At 42.5% G+C, this 17350-nt stretch overlaps 1 pseudogene across 2 annotated transcripts; it reads right to left on the reverse strand.

The window, feature by feature from the left end:
- Nucleotides 1-8326: 8326 nt before the first annotated feature.
- LOC100193793 (protein kinase pseudogene) lies at nt 8327-11773 on the reverse strand (annotated as a pseudogene). Of its 2 annotated transcripts, NR_148428.1 has the most exons (7): nt 10555-11773; nt 10288-10419; nt 10018-10094; nt 9881-9944; nt 9180-9773; nt 8666-9096; nt 8327-8575 (listed from the first exon to the last, which is right to left on the reverse strand). The product of NR_148428.1 is annotated as a protein kinase pseudogene, transcript variant 1 (transcript). The 2 variants fall into 2 exon arrangements; NR_148429.1 differs by having other exon boundaries at nt 8666-11745.
- Nucleotides 11774-17350: the final 5577 nt, after the last annotated feature.

A 17350-nucleotide genomic window follows, 5' to 3' on the forward strand; every position in this document is an offset into this window, starting at 1 on the left:
AAGATGACAGCAATGATCAAGGGGGAGATGCAAATGATAAAGACAAGGAGGATGAAGAACCAAGACCGCCACACCCAAGAGTCCACCAAGCAATTCAACGAGATCACCCCGTCGACACCATCCTCGGCGACATTCATAAGGGGGTAACTACTAGATCTCGTGTTGCACATTTTTGTGAGCATTACTCTTTTGTTTCCTCTATTGAGCCACACAGGGTAGAGGAAGCACTACAAGATTCGGATTGGGTTGTGGCGATGCAAGAGGAGCTCAACAACTTCACTAGGAACGAGGTATGACATTTAGTTCCACGTCCTAATCAAAATGTTGTAGGAACCAAGTGGGTGTTCCTCAACAAGCAAGATGAGCATGGTGTGGTGACAAGGAACAAAGCCCGACTTGTGGCCAAGGGATACTCACAAGTCGAAGGTTTGGATTTCGGTGAAACCTATGCACCCGTAGCTAGGCTTGAATCAATTCGCATATTACTTGCCTATGCTACTCACCATGGCTTTAAGCTTTATCAAATGGATGTGAAAAGTGCCTTCCTCAATGGACCAATCAAGGAAGAGGTCTATGTTGAGCAACCTCCCGACTTTGAAGATAGTGAGTACCCTAACTATGTTTATAAACTCTCTAAGGCGCTTTATGGGCTCAAGCAAGCCCCAAGAGCATGATATGAACGCCTAAGAGATTTTCTTATCACTAATGGCTTCAAAGTCGGAAAGGCCGATCCTACTCTATTCACTAAAACTCTTGACAATGATTTGTTTGTATGCCAAATTTATGTTGATGATATTATATTTGGGTCTACTAACGAATCTACATGTGAGGAATTTAGTAGGATCATGACTCAAAAATTCGAGATGTCGATGATGGGGGAGTTGAAGTACTTCTTAGGATTTCAAGTGAAACAACTCCAATAGGGCACCTTCATTAGCCAAACGAAGTATATTCAAGATATTCTAACCAAGTTTGGGATGAAGGATGCCAAGCCCATCAAGACACCCATGGGAACCAATTGGCATCTCGACCTCGACACGGGAGGTAAATCCGTCGATCAAAAGGTATACCGGTCGATGATAGGCTCTTTACTCTATTTATGTGCATCTCGACCGGATATTATGCTTTCCGTATGCATGTGTGCAAGATTCCAAGCCGACCCTAAGGAAGCTCAGCTTACGGCCGTAGAACGAATCTTGAGATATTTAGTTTATACTCCTAAGTTTGGGCTTTGGTACCCTCGGGGATCCACATTTGATTTAATTGGCTATTCGGATGCCGATTGGGCGGGGTGTAAAATCAATATAAAGAGCACATCGGGGACTTGCCAGTTCTTGGGAAGATCCTTGGTGTCTTAGGCTTCAAAGAAGCAAAATTCCGTAGCTCTTTCTACCGCCGAAGCCGAGTATATTGCCGCAGGTCATTGTTGCGCGCAATTACTTTGGATGAGGCAAACCCTTAGGGACTATGGTTACAAATTAACCAAAGTTCCTCTTCTATGTGATAACGAGAGTGCTATCCGCATGGCAGATAATCCCGTTGAGCATAGCCACACTAAACACATAGCCATTCAGTATCATTTTCTAAGGGATCACCAACAAAAGGGGGATATCGAGATTGCATATATTAACACTAAGGAACAATTAGCCGATATCTTTACCAAGCCACTAGATGAACAAACTTTTAACAAACTTAGGCATGAGCTAAATATTCTTGATTCTCGAAATTTCTTTTAATGTTTTGCACACATAGATTATGAATATACATTTGATCATATCTCTTTTATATACTATGACTAATGTGTTTTCAAGTGAATTTCAAACCAAGTCATAGGTGTATTGAAAGGGAATTGGAGTCTTCGGCGAAGACAAAGGCTTCCACTCCACTCCATAACTCATCCTTCGCCGTCGCTCCGAGCATCTCTCCGTCTTTGGTATAATCTTCACTCATAATTTGTTTGCCAAAGGGGAGAAAGTAGTTTCAAAGGGCTTATATTTCACTCAAGTATCCGTTTTTGGCGATTCATGCCAAAGGGGAGAAAGTATTAGCCCAAAGCAAAAGGACCGCACCACCACCTAATTTTAAAACTAATGATTTTCAAATTGGTATCTTATCGTGTTCAAAAAGGGGAGAAAGTAGTATTTTCAAAATTGATATCTTAAAACCCTTTATTGAGGGGGAGTTTTGTTTAGTCAAAGGAAAAGCATTTGAAACAGGGGGAGAAAATTTCAAATCTTGAAAATGCTTCTCAAAATCTCATTCATTTACCTTTGACTATTTGCAAAAGGACTTTGAAAAGAATTTACAAAAGTGTTTGCAAAAATAAAACATGTGGTGCAAGCATGGTCCAAAATATTAAAAATATAAAGAAACAATCCATGCATATCCTATGAGAATTTCTATTGGCTCAATTCTAAGTAACCTTTGCACTTACATTATGCAAACTAGTTCAATTATGCACTTCTATACTTGCTTTGGTTTGTGTTGGCATCAATCACCAAAAAGCGGGAGATTGAAAGTGAATTAGGCTTACACCCATTTCCTAATTGATTTTGGTGGTTGAATTGCTCAACACAAATAATTGGACTAACTAGTTTGTTCTAGTCTATAAGTTCTACAGGTGCCAAAGGTTCACAATAAGCCAATAAAAAGACCAAGAAAAGGGTTCAAACAAGAGAGCAAAAGACAACCCGAAAGGCACCCTGGTCTGGCGCACCGGACTGTCCGGTGTGCCACCGGACAGTGTCCGGTGCACCAGGGCACTCGAGGCTGAACTCTTCACCTTCGAGAATTTCCATGGGCGCTCCGCTATAATTCACCGGACTGTCCGGTGTGCCAGCGGAGCAACGACTACTTCGCAAAGCAACGGTCGACTGCAACGCATTAAATGCGCGCTTGCGCGCGCAGAGGACAGAGCAGCGCCAGAAGGCGCACCGGACAGTCTACAGGACCTGTCCGATGCACCACCGGACAGCCCAGAGGCCCCACATGTCAGAGCTCCAACGGTCGAACCCCAACGGTCTGCTGACGTGGCTGGCGCACCGGACAGTGTCCGGTGGCGCACCGGACTGTCTGGTGCGCCATGCGACAACACACTTCCAACGACCATTTTTGGTGGTTGGGGCTATAAATACTCCAACCACCCCACATTCAATGGCATCCAAGTTTCTACACTTCTACACCTTACAAGAGCTATAGCATTCAATACAAGACACACCAAAGAGATCAAATCCTTTCCCAACTCCACACAAAGCTTTAGTGATTAGAGAGAGAGATTTGTTGTGTTCATTTGAGCTCTTGCACTTGGATTGCTTCTTTTCTTTCTCATTCTTCTTGTGATCAAACTCAATTGTAACCCAGACAAGAGACACCAATTGTGTGGTGGTCCTTGCGGGAACTTTGTGTTCCGTTTGATTGAGAAGAGAAGCTCACTCGGTCTAAGTGACCGTTTGAGAGAGGGAAAGGGTTGAAAGAGACTCGGTCTTCGTGACCACCTCAACGAGGAGTAGGTTTGCAAGAACCGAATCTCGGTAAAACAAATCATCGTGTCTCGCTCTTTATTTGCTCACGATTTGTTTTGCGCCCTCTCTCTCGAACTCGTTTATATTTCTAACGCTAACCCGGCTTGTAGTGTTGCTTAAGTTTGTAAATTTCAGATTCGCCCTATTCACCCCCTCTAGGCGACTTTCAATGACCATGAATAGAAATTGCTCGACCAGAAGGACTGAAGGAGAACATGGGAAGGAGTGTACGACACTCACCAACAGGCTAGCACAGTAGCACTAGAAGCTGTAGCCCGTAGGCCGCATGGCGCACGCCCGCGCCACCGCAGCGTAGTTGCCGGCTGCCTAGCTCGTGGTGTGCCCTGTCTCCTATGTCCCCGCTACAGGCCGCCCGCGCGCGACACCTCCAGCCTCCAGTCTCGTGTCCTGCACGCGACACGCTCGCACCGCCGTCTGCCGCAGCATACTCACAGAGTCACCTGCTCGCTACACTCGCCACCTCCCATGTCCGATGCTCGTGTTGCTGCTCGAAACCCTAGCAGGCTCGACCGCTCTCTTGCTGCCACGTATTAAGAAAGACAGGGAGTTGTCGTGGTCACTCTACTAGACCGACGAACATGTTAGAGTATATTAGGCAACACCAGATATGGATAGTTTAGGATTGATTGTAATCCCATGATAGACTTCCTTATCTCTAGGAGAGACGCATTGCCTCTTATATAAACATTCCTAGGGCTCAAGGAATAATCATCCCACAGATTATACGAATTCTCTCGTCCCTTCAGAACATACTTGGGCCCCTAGCAATTTTTCGACCAAGAGTAGGGCCCGAGCCCTAATGGCCCCATGCATGTCTTTGCCGCTGTCTCTATATTCATTATCATCTGAATGAATGCGGACGGAAACAAAAGTGGGCTAGAAAGAACTATATCATGGATGGAGTATTGCTTACTGCACATAGACTTACTGTCTTTGCCCCTCTCCCTCGGAAAGCAATTATTCTCACTTTCCAAAATCAAACAAATTTAAGTTGGACTAAATATAAAAAATACTGCTTGAAGCCAAATAACTATCATTAGATTGTTCATAAAATATACTTTTATAGTATACTATTATGAACAAACATAAATATAAATATTATTTTATATAAATGGTCAATAAAAAAGTATCTTAAACTAGAATCTGTATTTTTTTAAACGGAGGGAGTAATTCTTAGTGTTTAGTATTTACATAGATGCAACGACTGAGTCGATAATCGAGGTCTTGCAGATATAAATATTATTAGGAAGCCCGAGGTATCTATATGCATAGACGGTCAAAGGATAGAGCCAATTAAATAGATGCATAGTCGATCAACATGCATTGCAGATTTGCAGTATATATATATATATATATATATATATGTGCAAGTGGTCAATAGTGAACAGTAGTCCAAGAGAGTAGACCTTTGATCATTAATGGCGTTGTAAGAATTTAGGAGGTCTCTTTGGTTTCGGTCAGACTTCGTATCCAATTTTTCATGCATGCATATGTTACTCGTTACAAAGTTGACAAATAGAGAAGTTCACGGTATGGTACCTACGCGGAAAAACATCTGCATTCTACTTCCACTGCTGCACACGACCGACAAAACAAAAACCCGTTCAACTCGCTCAAATCCGAAAGCTGAATTAAACAAGTTTATTATGCAGTGAATCATAAAAGAAGCTCTAGCTACACATTTCAGAATGGAATGGCATATCTCTATGACTCTATTACAAAGTTAGACGTTTCCGGTTGTATTTTAATCCAGAAACTTGATACCGGTTGTATTTTACTCCAGAAACTTGATATTAAACAGCTAGTGACAATATAAATGGGCGCATGTGGATCTAATATGTTTACTGTCAACATAATAGATATAAGCATAATTGATAACCATTAAACATAAGGATCATACTTTAGAGAAGATATATTGTTGGTTGATGTGGTCGTCCCGGTTGATGGAGGGCAGGGATCTAGCAGTGACGATCGAGCAGTTGTGTCGATAACACTCCCCCAAAACATGATTGCTCGTCTCTCACCCGAGCAGATATGCACAACAACTTTCTATAGAAATGTGCTCCACTTCGACCATTGTAATGCAACCAAATTTTGCTAATTTGATGACCTTGACACAAGTGGCCTTATAAGTAATTAACGTGTGCCCGATGTACTCTTTCTATCCATTGTGTGTCTCACATAGTTAGAGTACAAATATCCAATCAACTCCAATTGAGACCCCTTGAGATAAAACTCCAATATTTGATGTATGCTTTAAATACCTCAATATTGTTTTTTGTTGCTTTCAAATGCCTTTCTCTTGGTGAAGCTTAAAATCTTACACATATGCATACAATAAATATCACATCTGGCCTTGATGTCGTCACATAGACTAGGCTTTCCATCATTGACCGACATAGCCTTTGATCTACCACATCACCAGTTGTATATAAGTCCAAATGACAATTTGTCCCCATATATAGTTGTGTGTTTTGGTTTTGCTGTATCCATTCCAAACTTCTTCAACATATAATTGATATTCTTTCCTTGACCCACAAATGTGTCGTTCTTCATTTGTTTAATTTAAAGTCCAAGAAGTATCTTAGCTCATGAATCATTGACATTTCAAACTCATAAGCCATCATTTCTCCAATTTCTTCACAAAAATCTTGTTTTGTTAATCCAAAATGATATCATAAACATAAACTTGACATGTAAACAAATCACTTAAAATCTTCGTAGTCAAGAGTGTAGTATCTAACTTGCGCATTTTGAATCCATTTGAGAGTGATAAATGTCTTAATATTTTGTACCAAGCTCTAGGTTCTTGTTTCAACCCGTATAATGCTATCTCAAGCTTCACATGGTTGGATTTCTTGCTATATTGAAAACAATGTTGTTGCTCAACATAACCTATCTTATTGATGTACCGTCTAAGAAATATACTTTTGACATCCATTTGGTACAACCTGACGTCATAAGCACAAACACATGTCAATAAGATCCTTATATAAGACCTTATGCAACTAGTTTTGCTTTATTTCTTGCACTCTTGCACCCAAGCATATGTCTCCCCAAAGTCAAGACCTTCCACTTGATTGAGACCTTATGCAACTAGTTTTGCTTTATTTCTCATCACTATGTCATCTTCACTTTGCTTATTCTTAAAATTTTACTTTATTCCAATCACATTGTACTTCTTGGGCCTCTCAACTAATTCTCAAACTTCATTTATTGTGAAAATTTTGAGTTCTTCATGCATGGATTTGTTAGTCAATATATGACATTCAATTCTTGTTGGTTCAATGGATGATACAAATGAGTAATGCTCACAAAAATATGCTAGCCTTGATCTTGCCTAAACATATTTTATCAAATCTCCTACTATTTGGATCAATGGATGATCTCTTGCAATAATGACTGGTTGGATAAAGTGATCTTGAGCACTTGAGCTTGGTTGATCTCTTGATTGTGCCACTTGAGTTAGACTAGTCAATTGTTGACTTTTCACTTTATGATTATGTGATTTACTTATGCTATGTTGGCAATGGATTTGCACACTTGTTGGAGAGGTTACTTGACATTTGTCATCTTCTATATCAATAACCTCTCTTTGCTTTATATCACCAATTTTCATGTTCTTTATTGCATTCTACGTTGGATACCACTCACATCATCAAGATTGTCTTATTTATCTTGAGATCCAATTGATTCATCAAATTGAACACCATGTATTATTCAACCGCTGCCATGAGTTCTGTTGTAGACTCTATAAGCTTTGGTTGATATAGAGTATTGAAATAGAAGAGCTTTATCACATTTTTCTCAAACTTGCTCAATCTAGTGCCTTCTTTGAGAATGTAGAATTTACAACAAAAAACTCTAAAATAGCTTTTGCCCAAAATGCATCACTCATATTTTACAACAAAAAACTCTAAAATAGCTTCTTGCCATGTCAATGATTGTTCTATTCTTTCTTTTGATAAGTCCATTAAGGAGTATACTTGGTCAAAAGCTCATGCTTAGTTCCCATCTCTTCACATAGCTCATTTATTCTTGAGTTTCTAAACTCATTTCCATTGTCTATTATTATTTTTTATTTTTACTCTTCAAACTCATTTTCACATCTCTTGACAAATAACTTGAAAATATTGAAGGCTTCACTCTTCTTTGATATAGAAATCCCATCCATAATTTCAAAACCATATTTATTGCTACCAATGCTTGTATATATGGTTGGGACAAATAAGTCCATATGCAATAATTCCAATGTCATACTAGTGCTTATTATGCTTTTGTTTGGAGGAGTATTTGCATCTTGCTTCCTAGCTTGACAAGAGGTATATCTATCTTTCTCAACTTTCACATCTTTTAATTCCTTGACTATATCATACTTGACTAGGTAGGTGCCCGTGCGTTGCGACGACACATAAGTTGTTGAGGGAGATCTATGGCTGCTCGTCTAAGTCGATGATAGGCTATCGTTGTTGCTAGTCACCATCATCTGAATAAGGATATAAGTATCCGGATAGGAAGGAGCGTGAAGTTCTACACAAAACCGAACAAGTGCTTGGCGGCTCCTATCTTCCGAAACACGATAGAGATCCTCTTGCATGGACAACAAAGATAACATTAATTAATTAAAAAACTATAAGATTGATTAAGCTAAAGTAAACACTCAACATCCACAAACAAGTATTGTAGTGCAATGCACTTTAATACGCAAACGCTCCCACTGCTCACCTCCACCTGCAGTTCATAACACCTCATGCAAATTCGTCCCCTATTAAAGAACGTGCTGAAGTAAAAAAGGTTCGTATGATTCATCATCATTGACTGATCAGTTTTCATAACTACAGTGAAATTGTAGACTCATGCCACACCATATGCGATAGCATCATCGCTTGGTCATTCACACAAGTGGACATGGCTTGCTCGTATGGGTTTGGAGTGTTTCCCATTGCTGAGGCAAGGTCGTTCAGGATGGATGTTTTGCTGACATGATAATCCTCGAATATCTTGAGGATATGAAGGCCTTGTTCAAGGCATATCTACATTGTTGTCAAAGGGTGTAAGGAGGCAAGACAACATTTTTTTGCAAATCAGAGAAGCTGAAAACAAAAATCATGGACTATGTTTACCTCCTGAGTGTCACGACTGTTTGTGACAGGCTTGTTCTCATTGTTCTCTAGGATGATGTGGTTGAGAATGTTGTCAGACACACCATTGACAATGTGCCACTAACAGAGAAGAAATTGTTCCATCTATACTATTCCTCATACCCTGCTTGAAGACAATACAATGAGCAAAACCCAAGTATGAACTGAATCTTGTAACCGTTAGATTTGGTAAGAGCTTCGTAAGAGTGTTTCTTATGCTGCAAAAGAAAGAAAGAGGAATGCTAAGCTCAAGCAGCATGCTATAGCAATATTCGCTTGTATTTCAAAAGCACATTATAGCTTGCTTATATCTGGACGGGTATGGGATTGGCAGCTAGTGGCCGAAGCAGACGCCGAGGAAGCGCTTGACAGTGGCGTGGAGGCGGCGCAGCTCCACCAGACGCCGAGGATACCTGTAAGGGTAGATTCAACAAAGGTCGAGCATGTACAGAAACTGAATTGTCGGGACTTAAAACAGCACAATCTAGCTAATCACCTACAAGCAAACCAACAACAGATCCACCAGGCCATCCCCCTCAGCGAGCTAGTCAAGATGCATACCTGTAAGTAGTAAAATAGATGCCTCCACATACAAGTGAATTTGTTGTTGGTTTAAATTTGATCCAAGGAGAATGGGGGTGTGATGTTCAAGTATAAGATAGATGTAGGTAGAGTTACCCCCTAATGTTTCTTATAAGACCCTCCGATGATTGTGGGTACTGGGTAGTACATATGCCAACATGGAATAAGTTGGCATTATCTCAACACGCAATTAAACATGAATTTGGATTTGATACTGAAAAGAGTCGTCTAAGACCAAGAAGAATGAGGGTGTAATGTTAAAGAAAAGTATAAGATGGACCAATACAAAACAATTTTCTAATCCTAAAAATATTTAGATAGGCTACACACCACGCTAGCTCCAAGGTTATTTCATTCTCGTCGTTTGGATAGCCTGCTGGTACAGATCTAGCGAAACGTCAGGCAACCTTATACGTGGTAGAGTTGTTAAGGCCATTTTAGGTACACGTGTTTGTACAAGCTCATGCACACAGTATCATGCTGCTGTTGAATAAACATTTCATGGCACCTGCTCAGGGAAAGAAAACATTAGCAAGAGGTCTAGAAATAGGGATATATATAATGATAAACTGGATCTAAGCTGTCAAAAAGCATTTGATTGGTGAACCGACGCACCATGAGTACCAACGGTCTCCATGATGCGGCCACGACGACCATGTTTTGTCCACCGCTCAATAGGCTGCAAAAATAACATTGTCGTTGCGTCGAAAATGGATAAATTGGATATGTCAATGGCACGCATAAATACTTGCCTTGAACCATTTTACGTCGTTGGGATCGTGGAACATATACAACACGATCGATTTCAGATTCGAGACTCTGTGGATACCTGCACATAATATAGCATGAACGATGAGCCACTATGTTAGCTGAGGTCTAAACGGGAGCCCTTAGAGGCGAACCAACATGTCGCCATATCCTGTAAAACTCCACAAAACATTACAGTGATTGTGTACAGATAGAAAACCAAACACCTCCGACGGAACATAAAAGGGTGCAGGATTCTAAGTAAGTAAAATTGCCTTGTGAAGATGGATGCACCCAAGCTTACATGGTCAGAACAATTTTCTTCAGAATGATCCGATTTGGATCCATACTTTTTAGCGAACCTACAGCTGCAATGGCAGATTGCTCGCCATCTCTGTTCTTCAAAACTATTAGAGGAAGTGAAGGGAAGGAAATTGGAGCATATACAGAGGCAACATAAAACCTGCCATGGTGCAGAAATCTCTCCATCTTATGTTTATTGCAGTTGATGTTGTCGGATGAAAACAATAGCATAAGGATACAAAGGAGCAGTGAGTCATCGGCATGCTCTGCCCACAGTCGTTGTACATGTCGGGCAACCAGCTGACGGCGAGCGACGAGTAAGGCTGGGAGTTCCTGGACCATCTTACCAACTGCGGCAGCCTGCAGGTCCTCGCCCTTGACAACAACAAGCTCGGTGGCTAGTTGCCAGGCTCCATTGCCCGCCTCCCGAGGGAGATTCAAGCACTGAACATAGGGGAAAACAGCATCTCCGGGTCTATTCCACCGGCCAGCGACGACCTCATCGGGCTCACGACGTTGGGCCTCGAATCCAACCTCCTCAACGGCACCATCCCAACAGGGATTGGGAACATGAAGAACCTCACGAAGTTGGCGTTGCAGGGGAACCGGTTGACGGGGCCAATCCCATCCTCCATCGGCGACCTCGCCCAGCTAGTGGAGCTTGATCTGAGTAGTAACGCGCTGAGTGGGTTCATCCCCGACACTGTAGCCAACCTGACGTCTCCAGCCTCACCAGCCTTGCTCAGCTAGCGCTATCCGAGAACAAATTCTCCGGTCAGATGCCAGAAGAGCTGGAGTAGTGCTAGAGCCTAGAGTTTCTTGATCTGTATTTCAATTCCTTCCATGGAAGCATCCCTCCGTCACTGAGCAAGCTCAAGGGTCTCAGGAGACTCGGCCTGGCGAGCAACGGGTTGTCCGGGCGGCCACCACCCCGGACGACGTCATCCTCTCGTCGCCAGAGATGTCCACTGGGATATGGATGACGGGGGAGCCGATGATGTGAGGAGGACGGGGGCAGGGTGGGGATCACGCTAGGGTTTGCCGACGGCACGGGGGGTGCGCACGCGGTGGCATGGGCAGGTATCGCGGCGACGACGCTGGATCTACGCGTTGGATGCGGTGCGGGGGCAGGGGAGGATGAGGCGAGGGCGAGGCCGAGGGTATGGCGGCGCAGGGATGCGGGGCCAAGGTGAGTGCGTGATGGGGCGAGGGCGCAGGATGGTGGATCTGCTCGATCTCAAGACTTGCGAGCGCGGCGGGGCTGGAGATCGCGCGGTGAGGCAGGGGAGCTTGGTGTCGACGGCGCACTTGGAGGAGAGAGGCGCGTGCGCCATCCACGCGCGGGTGAGGACCAACCGAAGTCGGCGGTGGCGGTGAAACAGGCGCTTACGGTGGAGCAGTCGACACCGTGGGTTAGGGGCGACCGTCATGGATGGAATGGGGCGGTGGGGGAGGCGTAAATTGTGGGAGAAGGCGCGGTGGGGGAGGCAATTGAGAGCGGCGTAGGCGTGGTGGGAGCTCGTCCGTGCGATAAGGAGCGGAGGGATAGGATTGCACGATAGAACATGGTGCACGGGTGTGAACGTCTACACTGAAGTCTTATAGAGTAGTAGAGATAAGTCTATTCAACTGTTTCATGCTAATATTTGTCAATCTTCTATGTTAAAGCCAACCAAACTTGATTTGGAGAATAGACGTATTAATAGATGAGCTTCTTTTGAATCAAAGTCTACCGAATATAAGTTCTCATATTCAAATCCCTTGAATATGAGATTTGATCCATCAACACTTACTATCTCCACATCATCAAGACCAAATATGCATTTGAACCCTAAATCACACAATTGTGCCACCATGAGTAGTTTGAAAATTTAGGTACTCTACCAGCATCACATTTTATATGCTCATGTCATTGGATATGTCTACCTTTCTAAGTTCCTTGATCTTACCCTTGCCATTATCACCAAATGTAATGCTTTCAAATTCATATTTGCCACTTGTATTGATTGAATTAAACATTCTTTGATACTTTGCTAAAAGAATCATGATGCCTAAGAGGGGGGAAGGGTGAATTGATATTAACTATTTTTCCTAAAATTAAGTCCTAATTGCAAGCCCAACCTCACCTAAGTGCCTCATATGTGACAAATAGTTTTGCACTCTAATTTTCAAACATGTACTAGCGTGACAATTTCCAGAATAGTAAATGATTCATGTAAATTTCTCAAATCTAAATGAGTATAGTAAATGAAGGGTTATAAGAATCGGTGTTTTGCTGAGGTCATGGAGAGTTGACACTCCCCACTAATCCTCATTGGATCACCCCACACAATGGTGTTGATCCACCTTGGTCCACACAAGGACCAAGTGCTTTCTATGAGCTAGATCTTTGCTGCTCTGGTGCGGTGAACTGCTCATACCCATATACAAATCCTGAGTTGGGTCATCCACAAGCTCTCTAGGTGATCACCATACATTCATATTGCCATCTAAACACCTAGGTGTGTCGATTACCAAGACTAACAAGCACTAGACACTCACTTGAACCTATCAAGTCTGATAAGGGTGGTGGTTGCACACAAGTCACTCTCTATACACTAATGAGGTCGCTAACCACAAGATTTATCACTTCTCTAATCTCTTCACTATGCAAAGTGTTTTTCTCACCAAAAGGACAATGACACCAAAGAGGTGGGTGGACTAACTTAGGCAATATTTTTTCTCAAAGGCCTATAATTTCTCCTAGTCAAACCATATGCAATAAATAAACTAACTTATGTGCAACTATGATTTTGATTATGTGTCACAATATCTGCCATAGAAGAGTTATGTAGCCTAGGTTCCAAACCTATCCACTAGCCTAACAACTAAGTCAGGAAGGTAAAGTACATAACCAAGGTACACAATACTAATGTGGAAGCATAAATTTGACTAGAGATGTCAATGGGGAATTCCCCATCAGGTTTTGACTCCCTAGACCCATCCCCACGAAGATAAACTCGTACCCATCCCCATCCCTATACCCGTCTTATGTACAAAATTACTCCCATCCCCATCCTCGATAGGGTAAAGAATACCTGTGGGGCCCCATACCTAAGTCAGGACGTTAAGCTCACTACTTCGAGCAATCAATTATCCATCAAATAGGTAATGCAAACGACAGACGTGTACATATTAACGCAACCACCACAAATTGGATGGTTAGGGTTTAGGGATCTCGATCTCACCTTCCTTGCTCATCATTCATGTTGATTGGTGCTAGCATGGATGGGAAGGCTATATCCGACGTGGACTAGAATGCCATGCGGTCATAGACGTATGGTAGGTAGAGGGCAGAAGCACATGACTGGCAAGCAAAGACCTACTTAGGTTCACGAAGTCAGGGGCTCAGTGCGTTAGGCACTCTAGCTGCAAGCACATGGCACACAGACTAATGGACGCTCACACACGTGCCCTGTTGGAGTCTAGGGCAGAGATGGGAGCGGATGAGTTGTGGGTGGTCGTTGACATGTGAAGAATTGGATCCCTCGTGGTGGAGCGTGGAGTTGAGCGGCAGACTTAAGGAACCAAGCCATTAGGGACATTAAAGCGCGGATACGGGGAACTGGGAAGCCGGGAAAGTAAAGCTACCATTGTCCATGCATAAGAGATTAGGAGACACATCTTTAGGTTTCCCGCTATGCAGGTTGGGCCATTTTGTGCTTTGCGATGATGGGCTGGGCCACTTATGTTGGGCTGTTGTGCACTGGTTCTGGGTCTATATTCTTCATGGGTAATCGAGTTTGGATGTTGCCCTCCCAGACCCATACCCGCGTTCCCAATGGGGGAAAGATTTCTTCCAAATCTATATCCATGGGGATTGATTTCTTTCCATATACTAACCCTAATAGAGGAATTTCCCATGGGTAATCGGGTTTTGGGGCCCTATTGACATCTCTAAGTATACACAGATTGAGTATCACCGGAACATAATCTGAACGCTGACTTGTTTCAATGATTCATGTTGACTCCGAAGGAATTTTGAGATGATACTAGTTGGGTTAAAGGATTATCTCCTTAGCTTTCTAGTCATATAAATAGTGTTGAAAACAGAGTTTGTACGCATCCTGGGAGTCGATTTTAGTGCGAGACGGTCATGGACTCCAAGGTGGAATCACAGTCGCGTTGGACTTGGACTCCCTCTTGTTGTGGACATCCTAGTTTCTCCTCCTTGACACCTTGGCCCTTAGCAAGTCCTTGTTGGCCCTCTCCAAGGGTCCTAATCATCAAAACATGCATGACACCAAAAGTAAGCTCTGAAATGCAATTGACTAAGTTAGAACAAACCTGGAGATTTAGTTATCATGCATGTGCTCATATTAACGGTCCATGCATTGTATGTATAGAAGTGATGTCCACATCACTAGAGCTTGGTAAAAATATTTTATTAAATGTAGCAAGCTACTTACTAGGAAAAGGTAAAATTTAAAAAAACTACATAAGGCTAAATAAACAAATATGATACAATATGTAAATGTAGTTACAAGAATAGGTATGGAGTGGAAACCACACAGGGAAAGAGATGATACTAGATATAGCCCCGAGGTTCGGTTGCTTATTGGCAACTTACATCCTCATTGTGGTTACTCTAAGCTAGATTGATGCACGTGCTAATTGGCGTCACATGTCAAGGCCACAATAATGTAAGAATCACTCTAGAGAGGCACTCCTACAGGCCATGATTTCACTATAGTTCCTCCTTGCAAATATCCCATGGGGAATGAGCACACGAGCCCATCATAATGATGATCGAAGCTATCAGGCTATCTCCATCAGCTTACTCATTCTCATCCCTATATTCAAACTCCACTCTACGACCAATGCAGCCTACAGTACAAAACAATGCAAAACAGTATTTTAGGTGACCATATGTGTGAAATGCTGGAGACAGTCTCAATAATCTCTAATAGTCGCTCATCAATCATCTACTACCTCTAAGTCATCTAGCTGACGACAACCACCAAGAGTAGCAAGAACCCCATAGCTCAATATGATCACTAGTGCCACGAGATGAAAAAACTCAAAGCAAATCACTAGAGATCACTCCCAATGTCACTTTGGATGAGTTAATATCACTAGAGATGAGAGGAAAAGCTTTTCTTAAATTTATTGTAGACTATTTCAAGTTGACAAGCCAAAATATATGCCCCAAGACCAAACAAGCTCTATTTATAAGGTCCCAAGAGGTAGCTAGCCATAGGCTTTATTGTTCAAAAATCAGGGGTGTCAAACAGTTGAAAGGGAAATGGGATTTAAGCTATTTCTATAATTGTTTTGGTGTTTGATGACCATCACAACATAATGTACCAATTGGTTTGCTAAGTGTTTGATCACAGGATCATAAGAAATATTGAAGAAGATCAAATGCAGAGATATAGTTCAGAGATAAAGAAAAGGGCACAATAAGTGAGAAGTGGACAGTGAATCCAATGTTTGGATAAGTCCTATAAGACCCTAGAAGCATTTTGGAACATGTTGGAAGAGCTAAGCTGATCAGATTAGTAATATCTCTACTACTATAAAGTACCACTTTCTACAGTCTTCCTGTGTCACGCGCAAAACATGTAGGCCTATTCCCCTCCCCCTAGCACTGGTCTGTTATCCTATAGATAGGTCGTTAAAACCACTCAAGCCCATATAAGTGGGCCGTTACCTCACAAATGGGTCATGAGAAACTAGTCAAGTCCAACACGACAGGAAGTCGCACCCAGCGCAACGCTCCCATATAGTACCACCACACAGCTAAAGGGTGATGAGCGATCGAGTGAACTATAAAAGGGAGGTTGGGCTCCTTTTCAACTCATACATTTCTAAGCCATTTGGCTAACATAAAGTGTAATGTTTGTTCTTGTGTGCCGTCGCAATGCATGGACATTGTACTAGTGGTGTTCTAAGGGTCAAAAATAGCTAAGTCTGAGACATTATGAGCGAAGGTATAAAACGAGGAAGGTCTATGACTTAGAGTGGTTGGATGAAATCAATAGATGAGTCATAGAAGTGGCTAAGAGACTATCCACATGAAGCCAAGGAAGATATGCCCAAAAAGGACAAGGTCATGATGCTCTCAGTGCGCTAGACTGGTCTGGTGTGCACCAGAGTGGGGCACCAAACTTGGCACTCAGAGAGCATGTTTTGGGACAGATGAAGTAGGGCCCATCAGACTAGCCCCGTGTTCCATCATACCAGCCACTAGACTCGGCACCTAGAGAGGGAAGAATTTGGACTTCAATAGTAGAGGTGAATTGGACCAGTTTGGTGTGCACCAGACCGATAGTGTTTTTAGTGGTCGAAAGGGTTTGGTCCAATGGTATGCCAATGTATCATGAATAGTAAGGGGTATGGTGAGCTCTGACATTTTTACCACTTTATGCAATGGCTATTGATGTGACAAGCATAGTCAGATGTCTGTATGCACCAGACCTGCTAGTTTACATATTTGAGAGCAGGTTTCCAACGGCTCTAAGGGCTTAGAGAGCCTATAAATACAACCCAAACTAGTTGTTTGAGCATCCAAAAGTTGAGATACAAGTCATATGAATAGAGCAACACCTCTAAGTAATCAAAGATTCCTAAGTGCCACAAATTATGTAGAGTGCTAGAGTTAGCCATTCTTTATGACAATTGTGGTAATGCACATATGTGAGGTGAAGTGTGGAGTATGTTTGTGATCGTAGATTTTTGGAGCTAAGCTCCCATTTAGAAAGTGTAAATCAAGCAAGAGCCTTCACGTTGTGGAGCGCCCTGCAAAGACTCGATATCCACATTGAGAAAAGAGAAAGGGGAGTCAAGTTTAATCTTAATGATCACTTGAGTGAGGAAAGGGTTGAGAGAGACCCGATCTTTAGTTGACTCCTCAACGGAGACGTAGGTTCCTTTGTGAAACCGAACTCTAGTAACAAATCATTGTGTCTCTCGTGATTTGACATTGCAACTTGTTTCCCTCTTCTCCGTAAATTCTACTTGCATTATCCTTGACATTGTTGCTAAGATCATATT

This window comes from Zea mays, chromosome 1 (genome assembly GCF_902167145.1).
Source record: "Zea mays cultivar B73 chromosome 1, Zm-B73-REFERENCE-NAM-5.0, whole genome shotgun sequence".
NCBI classification, from domain to species: domain Eukaryota; kingdom Viridiplantae; phylum Streptophyta; class Magnoliopsida; order Poales; family Poaceae; genus Zea; species Zea mays.